Source organism: Dama dama, chromosome 10 (genome assembly GCF_033118175.1).
Source record: "Dama dama isolate Ldn47 chromosome 10, ASM3311817v1, whole genome shotgun sequence".
In the NCBI taxonomy this organism is placed as follows: domain Eukaryota; kingdom Metazoa; phylum Chordata; class Mammalia; order Artiodactyla; family Cervidae; genus Dama; species Dama dama.
The window spans coordinates 25,173,691-25,192,153 of NC_083690.1; positions in this window are offsets into that span (position 1 = coordinate 25,173,691).

Consider the following 18,463-nt stretch of genomic DNA (forward strand, 5'->3'; position numbering starts at 1 on the left):
TCACTGCCTGTCCATGCCTAGTGCTTCCTTTTATTTAAGTTATTTATTTTTAATTGGAGAATAGTTGGTTTACAATATTGTGTTGATTCTGCCGTACATCAGCATGAATCAGCCATAGGTATGCATGTGTCCCCTCCCTCATGACCCTCCCTCCCACCTCCCACCCCACCCCACCCCTCTAGGTTGTCACAGAGCCCCCAGGTTTGAGCTTGGGCTATCTATTTTACACACGGTAGTGTATATGTTTCAATGCTACTTTCTCAATGCATCCCACCCTCTCCTTCCCCACCTGCATTCACAAATCTGTTCTCTATGTCTGTATCTCCACTGCTGCCTTGTCAAGACAGTAAGGTACTGGCACAAAGACAGAAATATAGATCAATGGAACAGAATAGAAAGCCCAGAGATAAATCCACGAACCTATGGACACCTTATCTTTGACAAAGGAGGCAAGGATATACAATGGAAAAAAGACAACCTCTTTAACAAGTGGTGCTGGGAAAACTGGTCAACCACTTGTAAAAGAATGAAACTAGAACACTTTCTAACATCATACACAAAAATAAACTCAAAATGGATTAAAGATCTAAATGTAAGACCAGAAACTATAAAACTCCTAGAGGAGAACATAGGCAAAACACTCTCTGACATAAATCACAGCAAGATCCTCTATGACCCACCTCCCAGAATATTGGAAATAAAAGCAAAACTAAACAAATGGGACCTAATGAAACTTAAAAGCTTTTGCACTACAAAGGAAACTATAAGTAAGGTGAAAAAACAGCCCTCAGATTGGGAGAAAATAATAGCAAATGAAGAAACAGACAAAGGATTAATCTCAAAAATATACAAGCAACTCCTGCAGCTCAATTCCAGAAAAATAAATGACCCAATCAAAAAATGGGCTAAAGAACTAAACAGACATTTCTCCAAAGAAGACATACAGATGGCTAACAAACACATGAAAAGATGCTCAACATCACTCATTATTAGAGAAATGCAAATCAAAACCACAATGAGGTACCATTACACGCCAGTCAGGATGGCTGCTATCCAAAAGTCTACAAGCAATAAATGCTGGAGAGGGTGTGGAGAAAAGGGAACCCTCTTACACTGTTGGTGGGAATGCAAACTAGTACAGCCGCTATAGAAAACAGTGTGGGGATTTCTTAAAAAACTGGAAATAGAACTGCCATATGACCCAGCAATCCCACTTCTGGGCATACACACTGAGGAAACCAGATCTGAAAGAGACACGTGCACCCCAATGTTCATCGCAGCCAGGACATGGAAGCAACCTAGATGCCCATCAGCAGATGAACGGATAAGGAAGCTGTGGTACATATACACCATGGAATATTACTCAGCCATTAAAAAGAATTCATTTGAACCAGTCCTAATGAGATGGATGAAGCTGGAGCCCCTTATACAGAGTGAAGTAAGCCAGAAAGATAAAGAACATTACAGCATACTAACACATATATATGGAATTTAGAAAGATGGTAACGATAACCCTATATGCAAAACAGAAAAAGAGACACAGAAATACAGAACAGACTTTTGAACTTTGTGGGAGAATGTGAGGGTGGGATATTTCAAAAGAACAGCATGTATACTATCTATGGTGAAACAGATCACCAGCCCAGGTGGGATGCATGAGACAAGTGCTCCAGCCTGGTGCACTGGGAGGACCCGGGGGAATCGGGTGGAGAGGGAGGTGGGAGCGGGGATCGGGATGGGGAATACGTACGTGTAAATCCATGGCTGATTCATATCAATGTATGACAAAACCCACTGAAAAAAAAAGAAAAAGAAAAAAAAAAAAGTAAATAGGTTCATCAGTACCCTCTTTCTAGATTCCATATATATGCGTTAATGTATTCATTTTTCTCTTTCTGACTTACTTCACTCTGTATAATAGGGGAGGAAGGCGGGAGGGGGGATCGGGATGGGGCACACATGCAAATCCATGGCTGATTCATGTCAATGGATGGCAAAAACCACTACAATATTGTAAAGTAATTAGCCTCCCACTAATAAAAATAAATGAAAAAAAAAAAAAAAGGCTTTTGGTTCACCCACCTCATTAGAACCCACTCAAATGCGTTCCTTTCTGTGGCTGAACAACATTCCATTGTATATATGTACCACATCTTCTTTATCCATTCATTTCTGTTGTCTCTCTGCCTCCAAATTTCCTCTTCATGTAAGGACAGGGCCCACCCTACGGGGTTCATTTGAATCGAATCACCTCTTTAAAGTCTCCTTCTTCACGTGGGGTCACATTCTGCAGTACTGGGGGGTTAGGACGTCAATGTATGGACTTCAGGGGTACACGATTCAGCTCATAGCACTCGGGAACAGCTATACCTACTCTTACTTTCTCTCTCCATCAATTTGTTAAAGTAATAAGAGCTCACGGAGTCTTGTGGGGCTGGGGGGATGCAAGACTGTCCACTGTTCCCTGATGCTGTAAGTGGCACGTTTATCTCTTCACTGAGGTCACAATGGCAGCCTGAAGCCCCTAAGGAGGAAGGAACGGTCGGGAACAAGAAAGCCGAAAAGTCATCTTTGGTTCTCTGACAGCATTATTCTCTCCGCTTTCCTCGCCACAGGATTCTTTCTGCCATTTAATCAACTAAGTCCCAAATTATGAGAGAAAGGAAATCATCCCCGCAGGCCCTGGGTAGTCCCTGAGGCCTTGTGGGATTTTACATAATTAAATAGAAGCCTCGTTATTTCCTACCTGCTCGTCTCCATTGAATATTGTATGTTGCCTCCTCACTACTGCTCCAGCTCCTATTTCAAATGGAAAACATGATTTAAGGGAGCACAAATGTTTCTCCCTCCTTCTCTGCAGGCTTCCTGGGTGGCTCAGTGGTAAAGAATTCGCCTGCAATGCAGGAGACACAGGTTTCATCCTTGGGTTGGGAAGATCCCTGGAGAAGGGAATGGCAACCCACTCCAGTATCCTGGCTGAAGAAATCCCATGGACAGAGGAGCCTGGTGGGCTACAGTCCTTGGTGCTGCAAAGAGTCTGACACGACTTAGAGACTAAACAGTAATAGCTCCTTCTCTGCATGGATTCTCTTGCTTCTGACACCCACATCTCACTGCTTCTTAGCCCACCTAACCCGACACCTGGCCTCAAACTCACCTGGGAGGGAGGGGCACAGTGTCCGTCCACTGTGCTCAGGCCGAAGTAGGGCATTAAGAAAGCAGGCTGCTCGGGCTGAAAGCCTGCCTTGACAAAAGAGTTCACCTCTCCAAGCCTCTGTTGGTTCATCTGCAAAATGGGTTTGAATTACTTTCTCGACTGGTTCACATGGAGATATAAAAAGCCCCACTGCTATTCAGCACCTGTAAAGTCATGTACAATCTAGAAGTGCTACATGAGTATGATTATTATCAGTGTGTTTTGGAAGGAGCTCCCATCCCAGGTGGTGCTAGTAGTAAAGAACCTGCCTGTCAATTAGAGAGACGCAGGTTCGATCCCTGGGTCAGGAATATCCCTCTCGAGGAGAGCAGGGCCACCCACTCTGGTATCTTTGCCTGGAAAACCCCAAGGACAGAGGAGCCTGGTGGGCTACAGTCCATAGGTCACAAAGAATCGGACACGACTGAGAGACTGGCATGCATTAATTTCCTACTTGGAAGGCTCTGGCTCCAAAGCCAGGAGCAGCAGCGGTGACATGGAAGTTCTGACGATGCTGGGGGCGCAAGGCTGCCCCACTCTGTCCCAGGCATCCCTGGGGCTGCCAGCACATCCCTGACCTCGCAGGCAGTCCGGTGCAGACGGGGTGGAAGGAGTTTGTCACAGTTGATCTCATTCAGCATCCTACAGGTTGATGCCTTCAGGGTCCCAGTAAAGAAGACGAAATAGATGAAGCCAGCCAGATGTTTCTCAGAAAATATGGAGTTGAGGGAGTGTGAGAATTAGAGGTTTTGCTTTCAAATTCCATGTCTTAGAAACACTGAGCGTGCTAAGTAATGCACCCGACAGGCAGAATCTGACCCAGGGGAGTTCAGTTAAAACTGAAGTCAGTTTCGCTGCAGGAACCACGTGCACTTTTCATCCACCGAGGCCACCTGGAGGTCACCTGCAGACTGTCTCTCCTTCTGAGGGTGGTCTGAGCTCAAGTCAGAATGCTCAGCCCACAGTGTGCCTGGGTGTCAGTGTCCCTGGAGCAACCCCCCACCAGAGGAACAGAGCTGCGTGGAGCATCCTAGCTTGCTTATCCCACAAGGGGACACAGCTGGTGTTCTTCCAGAGGGTCCCCAGCAGGGCTGAACCCCACTTACCCACTGCAGGAATCTATCAGCTCAGCGATGCACTGTTTTTTGCATTGGGTTTAAAAAACAAACAAACAAAACACTGAAGTATAGTTGATTTACAATTTTGTGTTAATTTCTGATGTACAGCAAAGTGACTCCATGTACATATATGCATTCTTATTTATTGTTTTTCCTTTATGGTTTATTCCAGGATATATGAATATATGTCCCTGTGCTATACAGTAAGACCTTCTTCTCCATTCATTCTATATGTGAGAGTTTGCATCTATTAACCCCAGTTCCTGTAATGGCTGCTTCCGGGAAGGGGGCGCTCAGTGGTAAAGAATCTGCCTGCTAATGCAGGAGATGCACGTTCAATCCTTGGGTCAGGAAGATCCCATGGAGAAGGAAATGGCAACCCAATCCAGTACTCTTGCCTGGGTAATTCCTTGGACAGAGGAGCCTGGAGGGCTACAGTCCATGGGGTCACAGAGTCAGACACAACCTAGAGACTAAACAGCAACAAAACCTCTAACTCCAAACTCCCAATCCATCCCTCCCCGACCCCCTTCCCCTTTGGCAGTAAGTCTATTTTCCATGTCTGTGAGTCTGTCTCTGTTTCACAGATAAGGTCATCTGCGTCATATTTCAGATTCCACATATTTGTGACATCAAATAGTATTTGTCTTACTCCGCACTGTTTGTTGGTTTTCTTCCTTCCCTGTCTCACTTCCTTCTCTCATTGTGGTTCCTGGCATCTTGAGATAATGAACTATGTGCACCCAAATTCCCAACTCAGGATCGACTTCAAAGAGAACTCAAACTAAGACAGAACTTATTCACTGCTCTACAAGTAGTCTGTGTGATACTCATGACAGCCAAACAGTCTGCTTCAATGGGCATACCTTTAGTCATGGGGAGTTCACTACGGTCAGAAGGAAAAAAGGAATGAAAACCAAGAAGCAAAACTTTTTGCAGGCCCTTCGGGAGATCTGACGATTCTCTAGGAGCCACTCAGCCCTTTCCCAGCCTCTGGCTCACCAGGGCTCAGACCTACTTGGTGTTCCCTGCCTTGTGATGGATGTGGTATTAAATGCCAGAGCGGGACCTGATGCATTCTCTTCCAGGACTGATGGCCCTCGGGACAAGTTGTATATCAGGGTGATGACGGGGCACTGATGAAATGCTGCACTGTGGTCAACCCGACCCTTTCACTTAACTGCACCATTCACAGCGCTGAGCATCAGGGCAGTAACTCACACCCAGAGAGGGAACTGGCATCGATCCACTGGTGGGAACCTCAGCTTCAGACATACCTAGAGACGTCAGCACATCTGAGATCAGCTGCTTTTTCTTCTCCTTATCAGGTCAGGGTTGAGGACTCATTCTGCATAAATATGGTAGGACTAACCTTGAATTAAAGTGCACCAGTTCCCACAAAAGCAAATAATCTTGTGATAGAGATAATTCCGTGGCAGGGACTCTCTGTGCTCAATGATTTGGGAGACTCTGGGTGCCCGAGAGGATCACGTTTCTTCACACACGCCTCCTGCTGCAAGGTGGGGTCATGCAATTAGTTCCAGCCAATTGGTTGTAAGCAGAATGGATGCATATATCTTCTGGATCAAAGCATTTAATTGCTAGTGTGAAATCTTCCAATTTTTCTTCCTGGCTTTGGCGGTTGGGGAAACATGTGCGTGATGGAAATGCTCTAAGATGGAAGCACCCCGGAGCTCCACACCACCTCATGAAGACAGCTGCCCAGGACGGCATGTAGTTTCAGTCTATGGTAAGAAACAGAGCTTTGTTGTGCAGAAGTCACTGAGATTTCGGTGCTGTTATTCACTGCAGTGTGACCTAGACTGACACAGAAGTCTAATCAATGTAGCATCAGCCACCACTATTTATAAGCAGTTACTAAATTTCAGAGACTCTGCTAACATGTCCATGGACCTGATATTTAAATCCCACACTAACCCTGTGAAAGATTTGGGATTTCCCAAGGGTCAAATACCCAAGATATGATCACTCGGTGAATTCTCATCTCCACGCTGATCTTACTCCAAGGACCGATATGTTCTTACTCTTAAACACGGTGAGGGGGGAACCCACAGAGAGAAGAACTTTAACACTATATGAAAAAAATCAGAAAATTCTGTATATAAGATGAATCAGATTACTTTCACATACATACAAGATAAAGTGAGACAGAGTCAGAAAGAAAGAAAGAATGGAAGTGAACCACAATATATAGAGTTGAAATCTTTAATGGGTGGCTTTATGGGAGATTTCTATTTTACTTTTATATGCTTCTATAATCTTTTAGGTCTTCTACAATGAGTAAATATTATTTTATAGTCAGGAAAAAAAAGTGCATTTTTAAAAAGCAGGAAGGACAGTATCCAAAATAGAATGTGAATTATGGACGTCCAAAACACCCGTGACTCAAGAAGACTCAGGGGTGAATGAGAACAAATGCCCGTTAAGCCCCTCCTACGTGTCTCACATTTTTGTATGTTATGGCATTTAATTCTTCCAATGATCCTGAGAAATAATAATTAATTTTCCCAATTTGCAGATAAGAAAGCTGGGATTCAGAGAGGTCAAGTGACTGGCCTAAGGTCACACAGCTGTGACATGAAAGAACCAGGCTTTTGGATGCAAAATTCATGTTCTTTTTACTACCCCGTGCCTGCTGTGATTAGCACCGCCTTGCAATAGTTCATAGCTTGGTTTTAATCTTATATTATTCCACTTGTATGAATGTAGGGATGTCCAAACCACGTTTTATCCCAAACCAGAGCCACACCTCCCTGTGAGGGTTCCCACAAGAAACAAAGGCAAATAAGAATCAAGATATGACAGCACTGCTTATCTACATCCATGATCTTAGGGGTTTGTGGAAAGGCACATGCTGCGTGCTAAGTCACTTAAGTTGTGTCCAACCTTTTGTGACCCTTCGGACTGTAGCCCACCAGTCTCCTCTGTCCATGGGATTCTCCAGGCAAGAATACTGGAGTGGGTTGCCATGCCCTCCTCCAGCGGATCCTCTCCATCCAGGGATTGAGCCCACATCTTTTATGTCTCCTGCATTGGCAGGCAGGTTCCCCACCACTAGCACCACTTTGGAAGCCCATAAATATTGTTTAAGTAATAATAATAATATGGAATAATAATAATGGAAATGTACCCTGGGGAAAGGCAGGTGCTGTGTGACACTGTTTAGAATGGTGTCTGGCACAAGGAATGCTCTCGAGCACTGGCAGCCGCTGCTAACATAAGACAGCGGGGCTTCCTCTGCCCGCTGCCCCGGCTTCCCCGGCAGCAGCTGCTACTGACTCCATCGGAGCCTGAGTTTGCTGTCACACTCAGTTTGCTCCCTACAGCCTCCCGGAGCTTCCCCCGTGGAACTTGCTATCTCTGGAGCCACAGGTTCCGGTCTCATCCTGCCCATCTCATTAAAAGGGTTCTGGCTAAGATGAGAGGGGGTCCTTCCACCAGTTTTTATAACCCCTGAACTAGGCTTCCCTAAAAAGAAAAGGAGTTTTTATCTATGAGTCACTGGATCCAAAGAGTAGAACTGAGTGTGAATGAATATCAGTGTCCCCATCCCCAGGCAACTGGAACATGAAGAAGGACCCATGAGCTGGGGCTGAGAGAGTGACCTGGAGGGGCTGCCAGAGAGCGAGACTCAGGCGCATCTTGGAAACCCAGTTGTCACAATCTCTGGATCTTCTTGTCCATCCTTTTTCCTTATCCTGGCTGGATACTGGATGAAAACCTCTGTGTTCTTCCAGGCTCAGGCAGATGCCCTTTCTCTCCTGGGGGTATCCTTTTGCCTCCCTTTCCTTCATCAATTCACCCTGTTGTGGCCACCCTGTCTCCACTTGATGTCCCCTTGAAGGATAGGAAAGTCCTCTGGGCTCCTCTAGTTCTTGAACCAACAGAGGGGGATAACAGTCCTGCGCTCTTTGTTTCCCCAAACAGCGCGGAGCAGGACAAATAAGGAACAGAAAATCATTGCCTCCTATATTCCAAGACAGAAAGGGCCTGGGTAGTTGAAAGAGAGAGGCCTGAGCATACCAATAAAACGTTACAGGCACCCCACACTGTCTATAGTCACAGCCATAGAAATATAAATACAGATAGAGACACGAACAAATATTAATACATGTATATGTGTGTTTGCTTAATTTAGAACTAGGAGGTACAGACAAGACTAGATGAAGCAATTCTAGTAGATAACTTGTACTTTTCAACATTTTCAACATAGGCTGAGCTCTATGCTAAGCATCTCCCAACCCCTCATGGAAAGCCCCAGCAGGGCTGAGAGCAGCTAGTCATAGCCCCATATCACAGGTTGGGAAACTGACTCAGAGAAGTTGAGGAGGTTGGCCAAGGACACACGGGTGGTACACTGACTTTCCAAGTCGTGGTGTTTAGAGTGAAATGAGTATCTGCCGCTCAAAAATGTCAGTGTGTTTGCCGTAGCACCACGGAGTAGCCGAACAGTCAAAAGAAGCTGTTTGATATTTGCATATCTTTAAATCTTGCTCTAAATGGTATCATTTCTTTTAAATAGACTAAATGACTATGAATAATTAGCAATTAATAATTATTATGCCTCATTAATTTAATAAAGGATTATGTCTTTATAGAAAATGCAGAGCTCATTGGAAAAGAAAGTTAACCTGTCCTATTTAGGCTTCCAAGAAGAAAATCTGCCCATTTAGATGAGATGCCCAGAGTCCAGAAATCTCTGCTCACCTGGGGCCAGGTTACCCAGGTTGCTCACCTATGACCAAATGGGAGCTGCAGAGCCAGCCTTATGAACCCAAACCAACGAAGAGCCCTGTCATTAACCAAACAGAAATCTCAGGAAACAAAACAAAATAAGCAGGACCATGACCAGCCCTCTAGGGCTGCGTGGCCTGTGACCCAGAATGTGGGGAACGTGGGCAGGGCGGCAATCTCAGCGACAATTTACAGAACCGCCACTTTGCAAAGATAAATATAGATCAGGCAGCCCTTTTGGCTAGGGAGAAGGAGGACGGGGATAAAATGTCACCCAAGCGCTAATCCAGGGTCACAAGTGTCACGGTAAGCAGGTCCACCCACTGCTCTCCACTCCACAGCCCCTGGTCTCATCCTCTGACCATGATGATTGCAGCGTCTTCCTAGATGATCTCCCCGCCTCCGGTCTTGCTCCCTTGCAATCCTAATGGCGGCCAGAGTGAATCTGTCAAAAGAAAAATCTGATCCTATTGCTCCCCTGCTTCCAGCTCATGTGTTGGCTTCCCACTGCCCTTGGGATAAAGCCCAGAGGGACATGGGGCTCTCCTTGCCACCCCAGGATCTTTTCTTCCATCCTTTTTCCTTATCCTGGCTGGATACTGGATGAAAACCTCCGTGTTCTTCCCGGCTCAGGCAGATGCCCTTTCTCTCCTTTCTCTCTGCCTCCCTTTCCTTCATCAGTTCACCTTGTTGTGGCCACCATGTCTCCACTTGATGTCCCCTTGAAGGCTAGGAAAATCCTCTGGGCTCCTATAAATCCCGGATGCTACTCAAGTGTACCTGCAACAGCACTAGTTCATAAGGTGACAGTCATGAGGGTGAGATCTGAAGACCCAGGGGATGGTAACTCCAGCATCTGTAGATGGACTGTATAAACCACTGTACACACAGCACAAAGGGTAGACCCAGCCTGGAACAGAGGCTTAGTAAATAGTTATAAGAAACCTGGAGCAACTCCTCGTTTCTCATAGGTCAGCATCTCCTGGGGACCCACCCCTGCCTGCTTCATCCCATCTTCACAGCATCATCTCTGTCAGAGTCTCTGGCCAGGAGCCTTCCTCTCTTCATTCTTGCTGGGTCAGGAGGCTTAGCCATGCCTCTTGGACCAGAAGTCTCAGCTCAGCCACTGGGCATGAACCCTTCAGCGTGTAAGCACAGAAAATGATGGTGTCCTGATTACTAGTGTGGACACTGGAGTGAGACTTCAATCTGAATTCTGACTCTGCATCTTTGTGTGCTTTTGGACAAAGTCACTTAAGCCCTGAGTTCCCATTTCCTCATTAGTGGAATGGGTATAACAGTAACACTAGCATTCCATGGTTTTGTAATGTTTGCAAAGCACATAGTTAAGTACCTGATTCTCCCAGGTGGTGCTAATGGTAAAGAACCCGCCTGCCAATGCAGGAGACATAAGAGACATGGGTTTGATCCCTGAGTTGGGAAGATCCCCTGGAGAAGAACATGGCAACCCACTCCAGTATTCTTGCCTGGAGAATTCCATGGACAGAGGAGCCTGGTGGGCCATGGTCCATGGGGTCACAAAGAGTCGGGCACAACTGAAGCAACTTAGCAGACAAGTACCTGATTAAATACCTGATATGTATAGGCTTTTATTGTGATGGTTTTGGTGTCTTGGTGGAGACCATGGCCAGACTAGACCCAAGGACCCAGATGGCCCACCATTACACCTGATAATGCCACGATTTCAAACGAGCACTTATAAACAGACACCAAACCCCAGAAGGGCAGATGCTCTCTTGTCTATCGCGCAGTGAGGAATCTGATACCCAGAAAATGTCACGGGTTTCTGCCCAGGATCACAGATGCAGAAAGTGGCAGAGCCAAAATCAGACCTATATCCATCTGACCCCACAGCCTTTACACTGTCCTAAGCTTTTCCTGGGGCTTCCCTGGTGGCTCAGATGGTAAAGAATCTGACTGCAATGCTGGAGACCTGGGTTTGACTCCTGGGTTGGGAGGATACCCTGGAGAAGGGATAGGCTACCCACTCCAGTATTCCTGCCTGGAGAACTCCATGGACAGAGGACACTGACAGACCACAGTCCATGGGGTCGCAAAGAGTCAGGCATGACTGAGCTGCTGAGCATGCGTGCATGCAAGCTTTTCCTATAGCCCTCTCTTTGATACACTTCATGAAGATTTTCTCTCTCTCTCTCTCTCAGCAATATCTCCTCTTTTTTCCTGTGCTTGTGCTCCACTCTCTGCAAAAACACCCCCTCTTTGGGACGCTTTCCCTGACTTCCTCGGGCTGAGTCACATCTGCCACTTTTATGCTTATCTCCATCCTGGCCATATCAGTCAGGATAGGCTGAGCCATGCTGCTGTAACAAACAACCCAAGATCTTGGGAGCCTAAACGATGATGTTTAATCTGTCTCACATACTACTTGGCCACCTACGGTTGCCAGCCTCACTCCCGTGCCCCAGTGAACCAAGCAGCGTCTAGCTAGAACATTCACAGGCATCATGGCAAGAGTAACAAGGATCACTGTGTGGGGATTGGCATGAAAATGCTCGTAAGACTGAACTTAAGTAATTAGCTCACAGCTTAGTGTCTAAAGCAATAGATTAGACTTCAAGAGGGCAGGAAGCATAGCCCTCATGTACAGCCATCCTATTGGTAAATCACACAGAGTCCACCATCAGAACTCCCATCACATTATAACATGAGAGTCTGCTATCTTCTCCACTGTGAGCTTCTCCAGGCTTTGGTTTTATCCACAGGCTTTTGCCTTGCCCAGTTTCTATACCAAATAGAGACCCACAATCTGCATGTTGAATAGACACATAGAGAGATGCCTGAATGCAGTCCAGACAAGAGCCCTTTCTCCATCCTGACTCCTCTTACCACCTTTACCACCTCTTACTGTGCAGAGGAAGCTCATTTGCATAAGGACTCCTTGTCCACAAAAATGCCAGGCTTATTCTCCAGTGCAGGGCCTTTGCACATGCTGTCCCTTCTTCAGGGAACATGCTCCCTGAAATCTCTATACACGGGAGATGCCTTCCTGGACCACCTCATTTAAAAGAGTTCTTCAGCCACAGCTTACCGTATCCTCACATTCTGTTTCATTTTCTGCATAGACATACTTGCTGTATTACATTGTGCCCATGTATGTGCTAAGTCGCTTCAGTTATGTCCACTTCTTTGCAATACTATGGACTCTAGCCCACCAGGTTCTTTTGTCCATGGAATTCTCCAGGCAAGACTACTGGAGTAGATTGTCATGCCCTCCAACCCAGGGATCAAATCCATGTCTCTTATGTCTCCTGCATTAGCAGATGATTTTTTTTTTTTTTTTACCACTAGTGCTACCTGCAAAGCCATTACATTGTTGATTTGCTTCCTTACTGTTTGTCTTCCTGATGAAAATATGGCTGCATGAGACTGGACCCTTGCCCATGAAGTTTATGGCTCTATTCCTAAAGCTGGCATAACATTTTAAATTAGTCAACAGACACTAAATATACATTTGTTGAATTGATGAATATGTGAATGAATAAATAAATATGTAAATACACAGCTTATTGCCACAATATGGAGAGTAAACTACCAAAAAATAATCTCTACCTACTACAGAAAATAATGTCTAGAGAAATATAAGGCATGAGTTCTAGTTTCCCTGAATTTTTTTTTTAAGATCCTCAACCCTTCAGAATTAGCCCTATGTCCTTCTGAAATGTAAGATGACAAGCAAAATGATTGCAAATTAAATGTTTAATTAATGTTTATTATTGCTACCATATTAGTTTGCAGTCAAATTTATGACCCGATAGATTTGCCGTCTTTATGAATGACAGGTTAATGTCTTGGCACCGAGGCCTTTGGCATAAGCAGGGAGTTCACTGCATTTCTGCCATCATCCAGTCCATCTCCTCATGAGGGAGGCAACTCTTCAAACTGAGAGACATACGACCCCTCACTCATTCATCCTGTAAAACCTGATTAACCTATCACACTCCAAATTATGCCAGGCTCGGCAATGAGCAGACAGGGAATGAGTGAATACACACATGAATTTATTCATTTATCAAACATTAATTTTTGTCTCCAGCATGTAGGAAGTGTTGGTTAGGTGGTGAATAAAGCAGAAATAAAAATTTAAAGTGTAGGTCTGGTTCAGACTCTAGTTGTTCAATCACTGAGTCGTGTCTAGCACTTTGCGACCTCATGGACTGCAGCATGCCAGTCTTCTCTCTGTTCTTCACTATCTCCCGGAGTTTGCTCAAACTCATGTCCATTGAGTCGTTGATGCCATCCAACCATCTCATCCTCTGCCGCCCCCTTCTCCTCCTGCCCTCAATCTTTTCCAGCATCAGGGTCTTTTCCATGAGTCAACTCTTTGCATCAGGTGGCCCAAGGACTGGAGCTTCAGCTCCAGCATCAGTCCTTTCAATGAATATTAAGGATTGATTTCCTTTAAGACTGACAGTTCAAGGGACTGTCAAGAGTCTTCTCCAGCACCATAATTCAAAAGCATCAGTTCTTCAGTGTTCAGCCTTCTTTATGGTCCAACTCTTACATCTGTACACAACTACTGGAAAAACCATAACTTGGACTATATGGACCTTTGTCAGCAAAGTGATGTCTCTGCTTTTTAATAGCTGTCTAGGTTTGTCATAGCTTTTCTTCCAAGGAAGAAGCGTCTTTAAATTTCGTGACTGCAGTCAGACTCCAGAACCTCACCTTAAGTTCACAGTGAGTAAGCAATCTGTGGCAGATTTGACCACGCTAACTAAGGACAATTTTGAGGCTTTTGCTCAGACATACTGATCTCAAAGCCTACATTCCCTCTCATTTCTGTCATTCCTCACCCCCTGCATTTCATCCGTCAGCAAGAGCTGATGGCTCTGCCTCTGAAATATACCCAGAATCCATCTAGTCCATCTCCTGTTCTACCCCAGTCTCCTCCACCCTCATCTCTCATCTGAAAATTTGCAACCCCTTGCTTTCCCACTGCTCTTAAATAAAATCAAATCTCCTGTTATAGCCCACAGCCAAGCTTGCCAATTTCATCCTCATCTCCCCACAATCCAAAGTTCACCATCCTTTCTCCCCACACTGTAAGGTGGTGCCAGGCAATGCCCCCTAAGTGCCAACCCCTCCTTTAGAGCTGCCCTGTCCCCGCCCTGAGCCACTGCACTCTGGCCCTGTGATGGGAGCAGCATCCCTGATGATCTCTGACTTGTTTTCAGGGCCACTTCTCCATTGTCTTAGAGAATAGCTCCCAGCTTCTGTAGAGATGGCTGATTCCTACTAACCTCCCTATCAAGCAGTTCTTGGCCACACACTCAGTTCTTTCCACCAAGCTTTCTCATTTTTTTTTCCATTTATTTTTATTAGTTGGAGGCTAATTACTTTACAATATTGTAGTGGTTTTTGTCATACATTGACATGAATCAGCCATGGATTTACATGTATTCCCCACCCCAATCCCCCCTCCCACCTCCCTCTCCACCCGATCCGTCTGGGTCTTCCCAGTGCACCAGGCCCGAGCACTTGTCTCATTCACCAGCCCAGGTTGGAAGCTTTCTCATTTTTGACAGCAGGGATAGGGTGAGAACTTTCCACATCTTTTAGTTCTGTTTCCTTTTTTGCTTAAAAAAAAATCCATCTTTATTGTTCTCTCCTCACGTTTTACAATACGCAGTCAGGAGGAGCCAAGCCACACCTTCAATACTTTGCTTAGAAGTTTCTTCAACTAAATATCTAATTTCATAACTCGTAAGTTTTCCCTTCTGCAAAACACTAGAACAACTCAGCCATGTTCTTTGCCATTTTATAATGAGGATAATCATTCTTCTGGTTTCCAGTAACATGGTACTTATTTCCATCTGTTGCTGTTGTTGTTTAGTGGCTGTCATATCCAACTCTTTGCATCTGAGACCTCATCAAAATGGCTTTTATCTCCATATTTCTACCAATATTTTTTTAGGATTACTTAGGTATTCTCTGGGCTTCCCTGGTGGCTCAGATAGTAAAGAATTCTCCTGCAAAGAAGGAGACCTGGGTTTGGTCCCTGGGTCAGGAAGATCCCCTGGAGAAGGGAATAGCTACCTATTCCAGTATTCTTGCCTGAAAAATCCCATGGACAAAGGAGCCTGGTAGGCTACAGTCCATGGGGTTGCAGAAGTGAAGGGCATGTCCGCATGCACACAGGTTTTCGCTACAGCTCGCTTGTTTTATTTGAGCTCATGTAAGAACTGCTCTGTATGGTCCATTTATAGCAATGTAGATTTTTCCAAGAATGCAACTCAAAGCTCTTCTAGCCTCTACCTGCCACTCACAAAACCACTTCCACTTTCTTAGATATTTGTTGCGACAACACTACTCCAAAGACCAATTTCTATCTTAGTCTGTTCAGGGTGTTATAATTTTTTTTTAATCCTAAAAAAATAAATTAGGTGACTTAAACAAACAAGCAAACAAAGCACCTATTTGTTTCCCACAGTTCTGGAAGCTGGTAAGTCCAAAATCAAGACACCAGCAGGCTCAATGTCTTGTGAGAGCCTACTGTCGGGTTTGTAAACAGCCGTCTTTCTACTATGAACTCACAGAAAAGGTGAGGGAGTTCTCTAGTGTCCCCTTTATGAAGGCACTAATGCCATTCATGGGGGCTCCACCCTCATGACCTAATGATCTCCTAAAAGCACCACCGCCAAATGCTGTCACACGGAGGATTAGGATTCAACATATGAATTTTAGAGGGACACAGACATTCAGTCTTTAGCAGCTGGGAAGGGAGAGACATCCTTGACCTGACCTGGTCAGGCCATTGGAGCCAGAGACCATCCACTAGAACTGGGTCTTCCAAGGCCAGATGGGTAGTGAAAATCTTCCAAGGGTACAGAGAACAGGCAACTCTGGGCAGGCTGAGGGTGCATGGGGGAGAAGAGGCTGGCTGGAGGACATTCTCTCTAAAGACTGGGCAGAGGGCTGTCACATACCAAGACATTTTCTCATTGCTGGATACTCAACTAAGTAACTCCCCATGTTATCTCATCCAATTATCCTCCATTCCCTGACTTCAAGCTATACTACAAAGCTATAGTCATTAAAACAATATAATATTGACTTAAAAATAGACTTTTAGAAAGTGGACAGAATGGAGAGCTCAGAAGTAAACCACAATATACAGGTTAATCAGTATATGACAAGGCAGCCAAGAACATTAAATGGCAAAAAGATAGTCTCTTCCAAAATGGTGTTGGAGGGGCTTATCAGTCAGTCCAGTGGCCAAGACTCTGTGCTGTCAATGCAGGGGGCTCAGGTTTGATCCCTGGTCAGGGAATTAGATCCCACACTGAGTTCATATGCTACATCTAGAGATCCTGCCTGCTGCAATGAAGGTCTAAGATCCCAAGTGCCACAGCTAAGACCCAGGGGAGCACCCATCTCAAAACTCATTACTGAGCACTCCATTGCTCTCCAGAGAGAAGAAATCAAGTTCCACGCACCAGAACACCGACGTAAACTTCCCTAACCAGGAAACCTTGACAAGCCAATCGTCTAACCCCACCCACTGGGTAAAACCTCCACAATAAAAAGGAACCACAGACTTCCAGAATACAGAAAGCCCAGTCCAGACACAGCAATCTAAACAAGATGAAAAGGCAGAGAAATACCCAACAGGTAAAGGAACATGAAAAATGCCCACCAAGTCAAACAAAAGAGGAGGAGATAGGGAATCTGCCTGAAAAAGAATTTAGAATAATGATAATAAAAATGATCCAAAATCTTGAAAACAAAATGGAGTTACAGATAAATAGCCTGGAGACAAAGATTGAAAAGATGCAAGAAATGTTTAATAAAGACCTAGAAGAAATAAAAAAAAAAGTCAATTAAAAATGAATAATGCAATGAATGAGATCAAAAACACTCTGGAGGGAACCAAGAGTAGAATAACGGAGACAGAAGATAGGATAAGTGAGGTAGAAGATAAAATGGTGGAAATAAATGAAGCAGAGAGGAAAAAAGAAAAAAAGGATCAAAAGAAATGAGGACAACCTCAGGGACCTCTGGGACAATGTGAAACGCCCCAACATTCCAATCATAGGAGTTCCAGAAGAAGAAGACAAAAAGAAAGGCCATGAGAAAATACTCGAGGAATAGCTGAAAACTTCCCTAAAATGGGGAAGGAAATAGCCACCCAAGTCCAAGAAACCCAGAGAGTCCCAAACAGGATAAACCCAAGGCGAAACACCCCAAGACACATATTAATCAAATTAACAAAGATCAAACACAAAGAACAAATATTAAAAGCAGCAAGGGAGAAACAACAAATAACACACAAAGGGATTCCCATAAGGATAACAGCTGATCTATCAATAGAAACCCTCCAGGCCAGAAGGGAATGGCAGGACGTACTGAAAGTAATGAAAGAAAATAACCTACAACCTAGATTACTGTACCCAGCAAGGATCTCATTCAGATATGAAGGAGAATTCAAAAGCTTTACAGACAAACAAAAGCAGAGAGAATTCAGCACCACCAAACCAGCTCTTCAACAAATGCTAAAGGATCTTCTCTAGACAGGAAACACAGAAAGGTTGTATAAACGTGAACCCAAAACAACAAAGTAAATGGCAACGGGACCATACCTATCAATAATTACCTTAAATGTAAATGGGTTGAATGCCCCAACCAAAAGACAAAGATTGGCTGAATGGATACAAAAACAAGACCCCTATATATGCTGTCTACAAGAGACCCACCTCAAAGCAAGAGACACATACAGACTAAAAGTGAAGGGCTGGAAAAAAATATTTCATGCAAATGGAGACCAAAAGAAAGCAGGAGTCGCAATACTCATATCAGATAAAATAGACTTTCAAATAAAGGATGTGAAAAGAGACAAAGAAGGACACTACATAATGATCAAAGGATTAATCCAAGAAGAAGATATAACAATTATAAATATATATGCACCCAACATAGGAGCACCGCACTATGTACGGCAAACGCTAACGAGTATGAAAGAGGAAATTAATAGTAACACAATAATAGTGGGAGACTTTAATACCCCACTCACAACTATGGATAGATCAACTAAACAGAAAATTAACAAGGAATCACAAACCTTAAATGACACAATGGACCAGCTAGACCTAATTGATATCTATAGGACATTTCACCCCAAAACAATCAATTTCACCTTTTTCTCAAGTGCACACGGAACCTTCTCCAGAATAGATCACATCCTGGGCCATAAATCTGGTCTTGGAAAATTCAAAAAAATTGAAATCATTCCAGTCATCTTTTCTGACCACAGTGCAGTAAGATTAGATCTCAATTACAGGGAAAAAATTGTTAAAACTTCAAACATATGGAGGCTAAATAACACGCTTCTGAATAACCAACAAATCATAGAAGA